Here is a 15,488-nt window from a genome sequence, read left to right as displayed (position 1 = left end):
GGTGGTCACAGGAGCTCAACAGCATTCTCAAACCACTGATAGGTCATCAGAAGACCCCTTTAATGATACTGAAATTAAGCAAAACGCCCATGTGAATATTTTTGCTCTTATCTCGAGAACGGTGCACAGCACGCAAGGCTTTCTCCATTTACTTTATGGAACATCCAAAACGACACAAGTGCGCTTACTCTGCTGTTTTTGAAAGTCTCACAGAAGTGGATGGAGAGAGCCGTGTATGTGCATTCACCACTTCATTCAGGGTGGCGTGAGACGTGGCTCCATTCTCAAAGATTGGAACCAGTCCTTGCGGTGGGACCTGTATCTACGGGACATTTATGGCTTATCCTGTGGATATGTCCCCTCTGGATTGACTTCTTCACTTATATCTTAAAAATTATAAATGTAAAAACAAGAAGCATTATTAGAACCGATAGCATCTGAATCATCAGTGAACAGCTTTGCTTACAAACTTTTTGAACAATTTTCTAAAAAGGTGACATCATATAAACTGATTCAGACTCGGGGTCAGTATGGACAGCCCGATAGGAGCCTGTAGCTCATCCCTTGTTTACACCGGGAGATGGGCTGCCGACCAGTGAGTATTTTTACGCCACATATGAGATCGGATGATGCTGGGCAATGGTTGGGAACGAATGATTCAGCCAAACGTTGACCTGGGTGAAGACCTCTTAGTGAATGCTTTCAGGAATTATAGATGACTGAACAGTGGGTGGCTTAAGTGCACCTACATATTACTGGAGCTTTACAGAAATCAATAACAGTCCCGAAAATCAATTTCCTTTCTTATGTAAATTCCCTGCTGAAACCTACTGTGTGTCCAGCAAATGAGGATGACAATGAAGCCCCTTTACTAGATTATAACCAGACCCATCCTTAAAGGGCATCTATCAGCAGATTGGCACCTATGAAACTGGCTGACATGTTACATGTGCACTTGGCAGCTGAAGGCATCTGTGTTGGTCCCATGTTCATGTGTGTCCGCCTTGCTGAGAAAAATGAAGTTTTAATATATGAAAATGAGCCTCTAGGAGCAACGGGGGTGTTGCCGTTACACCTAGAGGCTCAGCTCTCTCTGCAACTGCTGCGCCCTCTCCACTGTGATTGAAGAGGCCAGGCATGATGACATTTACGCTGTCTGGCCCTGTCAAAGGGCATAGCAGCTGCATACAGAGCCGAGCCTTTAGGTGTAATGATAACGCCCCTGTTGCTCCTAGAAGCTCATTTGCATATATTAGAACATCATTTTTCTCAGCAATGCGGGCACATATGTACGGTACATGGAACCAACACAGATGCCTTCAGCTGTCAAGCGCACATGTAACGGGTCAGCCGGGGTCATAGGTACAAATCTGCCGACAGATGCCCTTTAAAGGGAATCTGTCACCAGCGACCTCCCTGTTTGTATAGACACATAGCTATGGTTTACCTGATTAAAACACTGCTTTTCTTTTGTTGGTCCCAGGCTCCGTCCCAAAGCTACTTTTTCTTAATGTGCAAATTAAGCCTTTGGTGCAATGGGAGCCTCACCAATACTCTTGTTGCACCCAAACTCCCCTCCTTTCTGTGGTCAGCCCCTCCCTGGCTGCTTTGATTGACAAGGCCAGGTGGTGGTAAAGCAGCCAGGGAGGGGCCGACCACAGAAAGGAGTGGAGTTTGGATGCAACAAGAGCAATGGTGATGCCCTCATTGCACCAAAGGCCTAATTTGCATAACTTAGGAACGGAGCCTGGGATCAACAAAAGAAATCAGGTGAACCATAGCTATTTGTCTATACAAGCAGCTGGATCGCTGGTGACAGATTCCCTTTAAGGAGCACCAGAAGTGCCTGACATCTACTATATGTATCTTCTTCCCCTCAAATGCATGCTTATGGGATGGGAAGGGCTGATGGGCAAACCCTTTTGTTTTTATTATTAAAAGGTACATTTTATTATTAATGGGCTTTCCGGTCTCATGATATTGATGATCTGTCCTCAGGATTGGTCATCAATATTTGATAAGTGATGGTCCAAGACCCGGCATTCCCACTGATCAGCTGTTCCCCGCAGCCTCAGACACTACTTCGAATCTCAATTTGGGATTTTTTCTTATGAAGTGAAAGACTCGTACTAAATTACAGAAAGTGTCTGATTGTAATTACTGCTGCTAAAATCAGCGCAACAGCTTATTACGTTTTAAAGGGGCTTTTACTTTTTTCCCATGACTGATGTGGGTGCTGGACAACTTTAAAAGCAGATGCATAAAAAGAAAACTGTAAGGATTAGCTTATCTGTTTGGTAATGTTTACTTAAAGGAGTTTTGCAGTTTTTTTAAACTGATGATCTATCCTCTGGATAGATCATCAGCATCTGATCGGTGGGGGTCCCGGGTTTAAAGATAGACATTATCAAATAAGTAGGGGGTTGTGTAGGGCATAGTGCAGGGATGTAAGGTCCCTTACTAGTTTGTTTGGGCGCCTCTCCGTTCCCCCCTTTTACTTTTATCGCTTGTTATGTAAATTAATATCATCAGTACAGGGAGGAACAGACTGCCTTGTTTCTCAATGGGTGTCTCCTTTTCCCTGGCTGTAGCGCAGTCCAATCACAGCGGAGAGAGTCACAGCCAGGGAGAAGGAGGCGCCTATTGATAAACAGGGCAGTCTCCTCCTCCCTGTACCGATGATATTAATTTACATAACAAGCGATAAAAGTAAAAGGGGGGCACAGCGGGGGAACGGAGCGCCGCACAGATAAACTAGCAAGTGACCTTACATCCCTGCACTATGCCCTACACAACCCGCTACTTATTTGATAATGTCTCTCTTTAAAGGGCATTCCCATTGTAGCTGGCCAGCTAAGACCTGTCCTAGGTTGCTAATATAGCTTGTGTGTTTATACAGCTAAACCTGACAATAACCTTAATACAGTTCCTATCTTTGTGTGTTAAAGACAAAAGCAGAGTTATTTACTGTGACTTCATGTTTGGATGTCATATAACTGTTATATATTGTGTCCACAGAAACAGAAAAGATAATATACCTTTAAAATTCATTATATGGATGTCAAGGTAAGCTCAATGACACAGCAGAAACAACAAAAAGCATAGAGTTAAACTGTTGCTGCTGGGCAGGAGTCTTGACCAATCACAGCCAGCCTCACACACAGCAGGAGTTTTGACCAATTACAGCCAGCCTCACACACAGCTTGTGTGGTAAATTCCCCTAGCAGGAGCTGCTGGAATCATTATTCACTAGAGAGAGAAGCTGAACAGACATTCACTGCACTAAGAGCTGTGTTTTATGGAAGCATATAGGCCAAAATTGGTATGGTATTTAAAACAGTTATATAATGTTCCTACTGTTATTATAGTGATTAGAACTGTATATTGAACAAGTTATATGTGTGTTTACTTACAGTTCCAACAAATTCAATTGCAAACTACAATGTTCACAATTGCAAATACCATACAAACAAATACTGAGCCATACAATCCAAACAAATTGCATACAAATGCGAACTGCTCATACCAGATCATAAGCAATTGTATAGAGAAAACTGCAAACCAAGTAGAGCAAGTGAACTATTGGTTAACCTCAAATATACCTCTCAGAGAGATCATAAAGTGCTTAAATAACCTAAAGTCAGAGTACAGATACTGAAGAGAGAAATATATCTACCATTTTTAGTTGAATGACAAGATTGAACAGTTGAACCACCATCTTATGCATACCGCCATTTTCTGATACTTTATTCAACACGTGTTATGTACATGGACTATCTGCTGCGGAGGCGGCAGTGTTATATATGAAGAAAAGTTGAAGTTAATAAAGAAGTTATTTGAAGCATTTGGTGTGCTCTTTAAACCTACTGCTTCCTCAGAACGGTGCTAGAGGAATTACAGAGTAATAGACAGTCTGGTTAGACTAAAAAGTCAAAGATATCTAAATTCTTCTAATGCCATATCGCAAAAGGCACTTCAAAGTGCTGCGTCTACCACACCCATCTGACATTCATGGCTGCGAAATACCTACCTTATGCAGCATCCAGACTTACCGAACCAGCTGAGCGGGCTGTAACTCTCATGAAAGTGAACAGAGTAACAGCGTAGCACAGTGAACTACACCATTTTGATACCTATGGATACGGGGAAACATATATGTGTTATGGCGGGTTTACACGGCCCAAGCAGCAGCCGATTATGGGGAAGGAAGCATTCCGTCTTGACAACTGGCAGTCGCTACTGCAATCTCTGGTCCTCCTACAGCTGCATTGTTCCTATGCAGCAGATTGCTGTTTAAACAGGACGATCTGCTGCCCAGAAACATTAATTTACTTTAACGTCCATCGGGTGATCAGCTGCACCTTTAAATGAACAGATTATCGGAAACGAGCATGCGTAGGAACGTTCCTCCCTGATAATCTGCCTGACAATCGGGCCGTGTAAACCCGCCATTACGCTCTCTCTGTAACTCCCGTTCACTTCTAGGGGATTTAAAGGAACCGTATAGAACAGCCCGCTCGGCTGTTTCTGTAACCCTGCCACCTTTGGCAGCTGCATAAAATAGATATTCTGGGAATACCTCTTTAAGGGCTCGTTCACACGACCGTGCCATTTTTTGCGGTCCACAAATTGCAGGAGTCACTTTTTGGGAGTTTCTACTGTAAGGTGCATCAGGGGGGCTTCAAATGGGACATGGCATCTAAAAACCAGTCCAGCAAAATCTGCCTTCCAAAAACCATATGGCGCTTCTTTTCTTCTGCACCGTGCCGTGTGCCCTTACATCAGTTTACAACCACGTGGGGTGTTTCTGTAAATTGCAGAATCAGTGTAATAAATATTGAGTTTTGTTTGGCTGTTAACCCTCGATGTGTTAAAGAAAAAAAAATTGATTTAAAATGGAAAATCTGCCAAAAAAGTGAAATTTTGAAATGTCATCTCCATTTTCCTTTAATTCTTGTGAAAGACCTAAAGGGTGAACAAAGTTTATAAAATCAATTTTGAGTAACTTGACGGGTGTAGTTTCTACAATGGGGTCATTTTAAGAATTGCTTCTAAAATTCCAAGCCTTATAACGTCCTAAAAAAAAAAAAAAATGACATAAAATGTGTCACGAGAAAACTGTCTCAGAATGGCTTGGATAAATAAAAGTGTTCCAAAACTATTATCACATAAAGTGACACATGTCAGATTTGCAAAAAATGGCCTGGGCAGAAGGGCGAAAACTTGTCCGGGGTAGAAGGGGTTAAACTATTATTGATGTAAAAAATAAAAAAAATCAGACATCATATAGTATATGATAATACTTTTTTAACAAAGCTAGATTCAGCCCTGTACCTTACATGGATCCAGAAAGCTCCCCATTCATTGCTCCTATTGTTCTTCTAGATTTATTTCAGGCTAGCAGCTCAGGGGACGTGTCCTTTCTGCTGCAGGTCTTGCCCTGTAACTGCCACACCTTCTAACAGAAAATATGGCTTGTGGCAATTGAAGGTTTAAACTGAGCGTGTGCGACCACCTCAGTGAGGTGGATAACAAAATAAGGAAAAGAACAAACAGGAGGTGGCGCTATACAGATACATTTTATTGAATAACTCAGTGGCTATACTAAATTTTTAATCACATGCATTTACAAAAGTAACCCAGGTACTGGGTTGAAAACCAGTAAAATATTTTTGTGGCACAATTCCCATTTGGTACATTGATGGCATATCGCTAGGATAAGCCATCAATGTTAGACAGGTGTGGGTCCCACCTCTGGGACTTTCTCCACAACAAGGCCGCCAAATTGCAGGTACAGCACACTGCGCATTCTCTCCATTCACTGCTATGAGACTTCCAAAATTAACCAGCCAGCGGCCGTCTATTTTCTGAACCAGGTCAAACGAGAGTGGCCGCACATGCACAGCTACTGTCCCTTCACTTTGGGGACCTCGTTCAAGAAATAGGAGTATGTCTCAGATGAGGGACCCGCACCTATCTGACATTAATGGTATATCCTAGCAATATGCCATCAATGTCCCAGATGGGAATACACCTTTAATAGGGCTTAAGGGATCTGACAGGATCCCTTTAACAGCCTGAAAATAACTTAACTGGTTGCTAGGGATACACTGCCCTATTTAACAGGCTGTCACTGTTGTGTATCCATAGCAACCATTCGGTGCTACTATACAGATGACAGGTTCTTTTTAAAGGGGTTGTCCCATTATACTTATCCCCTATTCACAGGATAGGGGACCGGGGCCTGATAATGAGAACAGGGGCCCTGTGTCCCCCCATCTGAATAGATTGGTGGTCACACATGTGCACTGCTGCTTCACTCGACCCTATGGGACTGTTGGCGATAGCCAAGCACTGGTACTTATTCCCTATCCTCTGCATAGGGGGTAAGTGTTTGTAATGGAACAACCCCTTTAAAGGGCATCTTTCTCCAGATTATCAGCATTAATCCAGCTGACATCCAACCGCTGCTGAATGTAATGCTTTTAGACCTAATTCTTTACGTGGCCTCAATGTGCCTAAAATCCCTCTTTTGTAACATGTAAATTAGCCCCTGTATAGCGCTTGCGCCGAATGTGCTCCCATTACACTTCAGGCCTAGGCATGAATGTTTTCACTGCCTGACCTGTCAGTCTTAGCAGTGGGGGCGTGACAAAGCAGGCAGGGAGTGGAGCCTCTGGGTGCCATGGCGCCACCCTTATTGCACCCAGGGGCTCATTTACATATTATAAAGGATTGATTTAAGATACATTGAGGCCACATAAAGAATTAGGGCTAAATACAATACATTCAGCGCACGTGTCAGCAGGAATAACGCTGATAATGTGGGGATATATGCCCTTTAGTAAATACTTATATTCCCTATAATATACCGTATTTTTCGCCCCATAAGACGCACCCCCCCCCCCCCCCAAATGGGGGAAAAATGCCGTAATATAACAATAAAACATCTTTCTTTTGAACTCCTAAGTATTGTCATTCCTCAACTGTTACCAGTTGGATGTACGTTCCTACACTCTGGCACTTTCCAATCAGTGCTGCCAGTGACAGACTGCGTGTGACACACCACTAACTGGTAAATAACACCCAGTTCTCAATGTATTCAGAATTTCTAGGAAGAGTAACAGAGGAGCAGCACAAAATAAGACTTCTGAGAAGAAGATGCTCCCAATAGATTTTTTAATGGAGAATACACATCTTTACAACAACCAAAATGACAGGAGGAGTGGCGTGTCCTCTTTAGGGCGCATTCACACGAACGTGGTTTGGTTCCGCGTCCAAGCCGCATTTTTTGCGGCTCAGATGCGGACCCATCCACTTCAATGGGGCCTCAAAAGATGCGGACAGCACTCCGTGTTATGTCCACATCCGTTGCTCCGTTCCGTGACCCCGCAAAAATTATAGATCATGTCCTATTCTTGTCTGTTTTGTGGACAAGAATAGGCATTTCTATGGGCCCCCCGTTCCGTCAATCGTGTAAGGCACACAGGCGGCATCCGTGTTTTGCAGATATGCAATTTGCAGACCGCAAAACACAGCACGTTCATGTGCATGAGCCCTTAAGAAGCAGGGATGATCTGGATACAAGAGGAACGGCAGGGATTTTTTAGGATAACTCGGGTACTTGCCTGTAATGTATTTTTCGTGTAAGATATGTATAACAATACAGTAGCCGGAGAACACACTCATGTTTTTTAATCTCCAGTCTGTTGTTGACCCCCGAGAGACTGTGAATTCAGATTCACGAAGCATATGTGCTGAACGCTAATTATACGACATTAGATAAAACAGGCTGTTCTGCTGACAGGCGAGAGGACGGATGTTTGGAACACAGCTCCATTTTCTAAATACATTCAATTACTTAAACCATTCTATCAATTCCCTTATGTCATGTAAAATAATTCCCAATTCTGCTGCGCACCCCCAAAACACCGCTAAACGTACACAGCCATGACGTGGCAAAAACGAGTCAAAATCGGTCATTTTCACCATACCTATCACCGCCTGTACAAATTCTGTGCAATTACAGGCAAAGAGCACCACGGTAGCCTCATCGGGAAGGAAACACGAAGGAACTGAAACTAATTATATATATATATATATATATATATATATATATATATATATATATATATATATAAAATTTAGGGGGAGGTTTATTTAAATGAAAACTGGCTTAATTGCCCATAGCAACCAATCAGATTCCACCTTTCATTTTCCAAAGGAGTTCTGAACAATGAAAGGTGGAATCTGATTGGTTGCTATAGGCAACTAAGCAGGTTTTCCTTTACACCAGGTCTGATAACTCTCCCCCACTGTGTCCATAGCTGTAACCATAAGTGAGGAGCATCTTTCTTTACCGAATCACCAGTAACCATTAGTCCTTGAATTAACCTGATCTATTCAGCCTTTTTTTTTGTTTGTTAAAATGGTTTTGCTAAAAAACTGATGAACAACCACAATGGCTGCCATTACAGCTCCATGTGGGGTTTTCTCATTCTTCAACCGAATTTCTGTATGTTTCCGAAACCTAAACCACACTCCAAGGGGGACATGTAACTGCAGCCATATTGGATAGATTCAATGACCGACTGCACTGTATATCATTAAAGAGGTTGGCCACTTTCTGGTTACTGCTGACCAATTTGTTGGCGAGATGATTATATGGCATTTACTAATTTATCCTTTGCTGAAATTCTGCTCCATTTTCTAGATTTAATAAGGCATGCCACTTGTTTACAGTCTTTTGTGCTGTCCACACAGAGGTCCTGTCCATAAGATGGCCGCAGATGGAGGGTCATGTGACCAGGCAAATCACCTCCATGTGATGTCTCCTCCATTCCAATACACTGCACCCGTCATCTGCACTAAACTTCCAACAGAACAAGTACAGATGACGGGTGAAGTGTATTAGAATGGAGGAGACATCACATGGAGGTGATTTGCCTGGTCACATGACAGACATGGCCGGTATCCATGTTTTGCGGATCCGCAATTTGCAGACCGCAAAACAGGCTATGGTCATGAGGATGAACCCTAAATGAAAAATTTCTTATACTGCTTGGTTCTGTACAATCACTGGCTCTGGCGGCACAAGTCCTTTGCCAGACAGGGACCGAAACATGGATTTCTTGACAAGTACCACTTAGGCCTCGAACTTATTTTCTTTCCGTGTCCGTTCAGTTTTTTTTGCGGACCGTACACGGAACCATTCATTTCAATGGGTCCTCAAAAAAAACTGAAGTTACTCCGTGTGCATTCCGTTTTTGTATGTCCGTATTTCCGTTCCGCAAGAAAATAGAACATGTCCTATTATTGTCCGCGTTACGGACAAGGATAGGACTGTTCTATTAGGGGCCAGCTGTTCCGTTCCGCAAAATACGGAATGCACACTCTATGGGGCCATATCACCATTTCCAGGACCCCTTGTTCTTCTTTACACTGAAGATAGTTCCTAATGACATTAACTGTATGTTTGGGGCCGTTGTCCTGCTGCAGAATACATTTGGAGAAATTTTTTTTCCCCCATCAACCTAATGGAAGAGGATCTCTCAAGGACTTTTACTGCTTGCTGTCACATCAGCCCCCTTGACATTTCTAAAGCTCCCTATGGGTCACTATAACGATAACGTATCAATGGCCACTTCACATGCTGGAGGACTGGGCCTATGCAAGGGGGTTACCTGAAGAATATGACATAAAATACTTCAAAACTCATCCTCTTTCCTGATTTTTTTTAAAGGGAATTTGTCACCAGTAAATTCACTGCAATGTGTTGTAAGCCAAGCTCAGCTAAATGTAATGATACCTTTCACTTACCGATGCACTGCTTCATTCTGGAGAAATTGTAGTCTTAATCCATATGCAAATGAGCAGTTACGTGCACCGAGGGCGGGCCCAAGCCCCTCTGTGCACCCTTGCTCCTCCTGTTGCTTCCTCTGCCAGCCCCTCCCTCTCTGTCTTGACTGACAGGGCCACGTGAGGGTATAAAAGCTGGCATTTATGCCACAAAGCAGCTGGATCCCCACCAGAGAGGTAAGGAAGCAGGAGGAACTAGGGTGCTCAGAGTGTCTTTGGCCCGCCTTTGGTGCACTTAAGGGGATGAAAAATATTCTACAGTTTATTAAAGTAGTCTAAAATGTATTATAACTATATGTATTATAACTGAGTTAGGCCTCATGCACCCCGTGGCCGTATTGCGGTCCGCAAACAACGGGTCCGCAATATGCGCGCACCGGCCGTGTTCTCCCCACATCACGGATTGCGGACCCATTCACTTGAACATTTTTTGTCGGTGCGGATGGATCACGGACCCATTCAAGTTGAATGGTTCTCGATCCGTCCCGGCGGCCGTACGAACTTTGACTGTGCATTGGGGACCGCAAATTGCGGGCCCCAATGCACGGAACGGCCGGACAATGGCCGTGTGCATGAGGCCTTAAGGGTATAGTAGACTGCCAGATTTTATGCCCCATGATCGGTAATGAGCGTTTGGCAGTGATTTGGCAGTGTACTCCCATTTGGCAGTGTAAGCCCTTATTCACACATCAGTGTTTGGTCAGTGATTTCCATCAGTGATTGTGAGCCAAAACCAGGAGTGGCGCTACACCGACATAAGGGAAAGATCTGCACCTGTTCTGTCTTTAGAGACGCACCACGTTTTGGCTCCCAATCACTGTTGGAAATCACTGACCGAACACTGACGTGTAAATGACGCCTAATACTGCCTCTAAATGCCTGATGGATGAGAAAACGATCGCATTAAGGCTACATTCACACGTCAGTATTTTTCTATAATCCGATTTTCTGTCCGTTTTTTGCGGATCCGTTGTTCCTGAAAATGTTTCCGTATGTCATCCGTATGTCATCCGTTTTTTGCGGAAACATGTAGAAATTTCAATAAGCAAATAAAGTTGTTTGGATTTCTTTAAAAAAAAAAAAATGTTATGTAATTTCCAGGAACGGATTCCGTATAAAACGGATGACATACGGAATGACATCCGTATGTCATCCGTTTTTTGCGGATCCATTGACTTTGTATTGTACCAGGATCCGATTTTTCAGGAAAAGAATAGGACATGTTTTATATTTAAACGGACATGCGGAACGGAACAACGGAAACGGACAGCACACATTGTGCTGTCCGTTTTTTTCCAGGACCCATTGAAAATGAATGGGTCCAGATCTGGTCCAGATCTGTTCCAGAAAAAACGGAACAGATCAGGAAAGAAAAAACGGACGTGTGAATGGACCCTAATAGTGATCTACCACCGGCAGTCCACTGTCTTTAATAGTGACGACTGATGGCATATCTATCGCTTCTCCCCATGTTGAGGAGGACATCGCTGGATGTAATAGCAGCGGTGTCCTCTGCTAACTATCTGACGACTGCCGGGTGAGAATGCTTCCCTCCTGACAATTACCAGAATCTGGGCATCGAATACACCCTTTATGCAATAAAATGTATCTGTATAGCGCCACCTGCTGTTTGTTCTTTTTCTTATTTCTTTCACCTGCTCACCGATAGGGCCGCACATGCTCAGTTTCATCCTTCATCTGCCTCCTGAGTTATGAAAGGCAGAGCATGGACACGCCCCCCGAGCTGCAGCAGAAAGGACACTCCCCTTGAGCTGTCAGCTTGATATAAATCTAAATGAATGGGGAGATCTCTGGATCCATGTGAGGTACAGGGCTGGTTCTAGCTGTGTTCAAAAGAGTTTGTCATGTACTATATGATGTCTGATTTTCATATTTTACATTATTCATGAGATACTTTAACTGCTCATTTGCATCGTACTTTTTCTGTGAAAAGCTATCATTCCCTTCAGCAGATCTAGCCCCACAAGGCATTGGGCCTGGTTTACCAGTGAATTTCCTGCAGACAGATACTATTTGGACCACTCATTGCTACCTGGGAATCTGACCTAGGATTTATTTCTTTTTTTGGAAGTAACTCAGACATGCAATCTAATGAGCCATTCCCGGCATCCTTCGCTGAACACACACAGACCACAGATCGAGCCCCATGTTCTCCCAGCCGTTTTCCATTTCCGCAGTCAATACTGGAAGGGCAATAAGCTTTTATGATGTACAGTACGGCAGCTGTGAGCAGCACATCCAGCCATGAGACCCATCTGCTGCACAGGGATGAGTGGAGCCTGGACCTTTCCTACCAGTCATTATCATAAATACATTAAACCTATAAATGACCACTCAGCTCGGCCAACGCAGTTACGAGGAAACACTGAGGCCATTAATTCAATTGAGTCGGGGATGATTTCAAACTGAGCTCCATGTGAATGAAGCCTCTGCTGCCAGGGACCTCCTGCGTTCGCAATCCGCCCCGCTCTCCTCTGTCCGCTCCTTCCGTGTGCGCTGGAGAATAAGATTATGTTTCACCAGGACGAAATAACAAAGCAGCCTCTTATCCATCACCGCCTATGGCCGTGTTTATTTAGGTAAATGGGCAATAAATGTCCAGATGGCCCCCACTACGGCCATAGAAAAGCAATCGGGAGTAGGAGCTTTGTGAATGGGTCCTGTCATAGGTGTTAATGTAGCGCTTCTAATGCAGCCGCTATGTCTACGGGGATGGAGAAGTGGAAGGGGGCGCCAGCGGTCGAGGACGGATAGCGCAAGGCCTAGATCACACGAACGTGCAATACACGGCCACAGTTCCGTGTGCATTCCGCATCACGGATGCGGACCCATTCACTTCAATGGGTCCGCAAATCCGGAATTGCGGAACGGCCGCACGGAACGGGACCCCTTGGAAGCACTACGGAGTGCTTCTGTGGGGTTGCGTCCCGTACTTCCGTTCCGCAAAAAGATAGAACATGTCCTATCTTTTTGCGGAACGGGGGACCCATTAAAGTAAATGGGTCCGCGATCTGATGTGGCTGACCTATGGCCGGCGATCGTGCATTGCGGCCCGCAACACGGGCACGGGTCACACACAGTTCGTGTGAACTCGGCCTAAGAAGACCACGAAAATCAGGCCAAAAGTGGCGATGGCATTAGTCATTGGCCATTGAATGTAATGCCACGTAGGGTATATCATGACTTGGGGTAACCGGTCATATCGTTCATCGTAAGGGTGCCTTCACACACACGCCGCAGATTTTGTGGCAGAACATTTCTGCGATGGAAAGTTGGTTCAATTCAGTCAAACAGGGTTTGCCCGGCCATGCCCGTATTGCGGAACGCAAACAATATACAGGCACTGGTCGTGTGCACCCTGTACCCCACCCCCTTCCCCCCATTCACCTGAATGGGTCCACAATTCGGAAGGTCCTGTGCGGTGCGGAACGGAAGCACTACTTATTTGCTGTGTGGACGGATCACGGGCCTAATCAAGTCGAATGGGTCTGGATCCGTCCGTGGAATCGGCACGGATGTTGCCCCGTGCAATGCACAGAAAGGCCATGTACATGAGGCCTAATGGACATGTTCCCCGGCTGCCGCATTAAGAAATAAATTGGAGGCAGAAAGGACGCGCCCGCCGAAAGATTTTCACCAAAATACGCTGTAAAACCCATCATGTAAGCATCCCCTAAGGCTACCTGCAGACGGTGCAGATTTGTATGCAGAAAATCTGCATGAAATTCACGCCAAAAAAAAAAAACATTTACAAACCCCATTGAAGTCTATGGGAAAAAACACTTTACAGAAGGAGCTGAGTCCCACAAACAATTGACACGCTGAAGATTTCAAAATCCACAAAACAGGTCAATTTCTGCACGTAAAAAAATACGGAAAGCGTACATGAGATTCATCAAATCGCATTCACTTTGGAATTGTATTACGCTGCGTTTTTTTTCTGCACGAGGAAAAACAGCAAGTAAACGGCAAGGTGTGCAGGTAGCCTAAAAGACGCTGTACCGCAGACCTCTTCATGTTCTCCAAGGGTCTCGAGCAGTCTGAATACGACACATAGGCAACGCAGCGACACTAGGAAGAACGCCCCCAGAAAATGAAGCTTGGAGAAAGTTCTGATGACCACCATTTATTGAGGGGACTGGCGGATAATCTGAAATATCTGGGGGGGCCCCATATCTGCTAGGGTGCGGAGCAGCCCCTGTGTGTACACATAGCTGCTCTGTAATTCCATGGATGTGAGCCCCTCATGGCTCCCCCCCAGAAGGGCACACAGGACCATCACCCTGGAGCCTCCATCAATAATGCAGCTCATGTAGGACAGCCTGCAGCCTGAGGGCAGAGCCCTGCGATACATGATGGATGCTCCGAGGCTGGCACACAAGCCGCTCAATGTGCACTTGTCCCTGGATCCCTCCCCAGCAATGCCCTGCATCCATGCCCAGCGAGCGAGGGCACAGCCTGGTGACTTACCCTGCGATGGGGATCATTGCTGGTGCACGATGCGCAGGGGGATTTACATCCCTGGCTTTGTAGTCAGCATGCTCCACTATCCCTGTCACACTGGCGACAAATAACACGATCACACAAATCCCTTTCTTGTTCTCCACACCCCCGGAGCTGGGGGCGGGGCCCGCGCGGCTCTTAAAGGGCCAGTGTCAGCTCCGTGCTGCTGCGGCGGCGCCGCCAGCATCCTCCTCTCAGCCCCATGGCGGCGGCGGCGGCGGGGGGCTGCTCACAGTCACAGCATGTCAGTATCTCCTCAGTGGGAGCCAGGACTGGTCAGTATTTCTCCACAAATACACCAGTACATACAGGCCATTGAGATGTCTGCTCCTGTCAGGTCCCTGCAGATCATAGCCTTTCCCTGAAAAGCTGGGTGACAAGAAAGGGCTACTTTCACACTTTCGTTGATAATACCAAAATTAAACGGATCCATTTTGATTTTGCACATCAGGATGCATTCATTCCGGTAGGATGCGATTGTGTGAAATCAAAAGAGAAAAAAAACGGATCCGCCACTAAATACATTGAAAGTCAATGGGTGCCGGATCCATTTTTTTTCCGGTGCCGAATCCATTTTTTTTCCAGTGCCGGATCCATTTTTTTCCAGTGCCGGATCCGTTTTTTTCCAGTTTTATGACCGGACACAAAATGGCAGCTTGCAGCGTTTTTGTGTCCAGTCCTAAAACGGAAGGCTAATGGAAGAAAAGATGTCCTGATGCATACTGAACGGATGTATTTCCATTCAGAATGCGTGAGGACTAAACGGAAACGTTTTTTTCCGGTATTGAGATCCTCTGTTGGATCTCAATACCGGAAAACAAGGACTCAAGTGTGAACATAGCCAACATGGCCAGTGATAGAGCTACTACTTCCGTTCTTTTTTTTTTCCTGGACAACTTATCCCAAAATCAAAGACAGAAAAAAACGGAGAAATTGAAAATCCATAATGAATGATAAAGATTATAATTAATACAGGTCTGTAGCTCAGTATATTGATAAGAACGCATCACCAGCATTTACTGTGAGCTGTAAAGGCCTCATGCACACGACCGTTCGTTTTTTTTTTCGTTCCGCAAATCCGCAAAAAAAGGAAGCCGCCCGTGTGC

General features: G+C 44.9%; 1 protein-coding gene across 2 annotated transcripts in view; it reads right to left on the bottom strand.

Annotated features, from left to right (window-relative positions):
- The window catches only part of SH2B2 (SH2B adaptor protein 2), a 97,195-nt gene extending 82,751 nt beyond the window's left edge, over positions 1 to 14,444 (bottom strand). For both annotated transcript variants that reach the window (XM_040423524.1, XM_040423525.1), the window contains exon 1: positions 14,350 to 14,444. The gene's annotated coding sequence lies outside the window, so the exon portion shown is untranslated. The remainder of the gene's footprint in view (positions 1 to 14,349) is intronic.
- Between the last annotated feature and the right edge of the window lie 1,044 nt (positions 14,445 to 15,488).

This window comes from Bufo bufo, chromosome 3, assembly GCF_905171765.1.
Source record: "Bufo bufo chromosome 3, aBufBuf1.1, whole genome shotgun sequence".
Lineage (NCBI taxonomy): Eukaryota > Metazoa > Chordata > Amphibia > Anura > Bufonidae > Bufo > Bufo bufo.
This window is presented reverse-complemented; position numbering and strand designations above follow the sequence as displayed.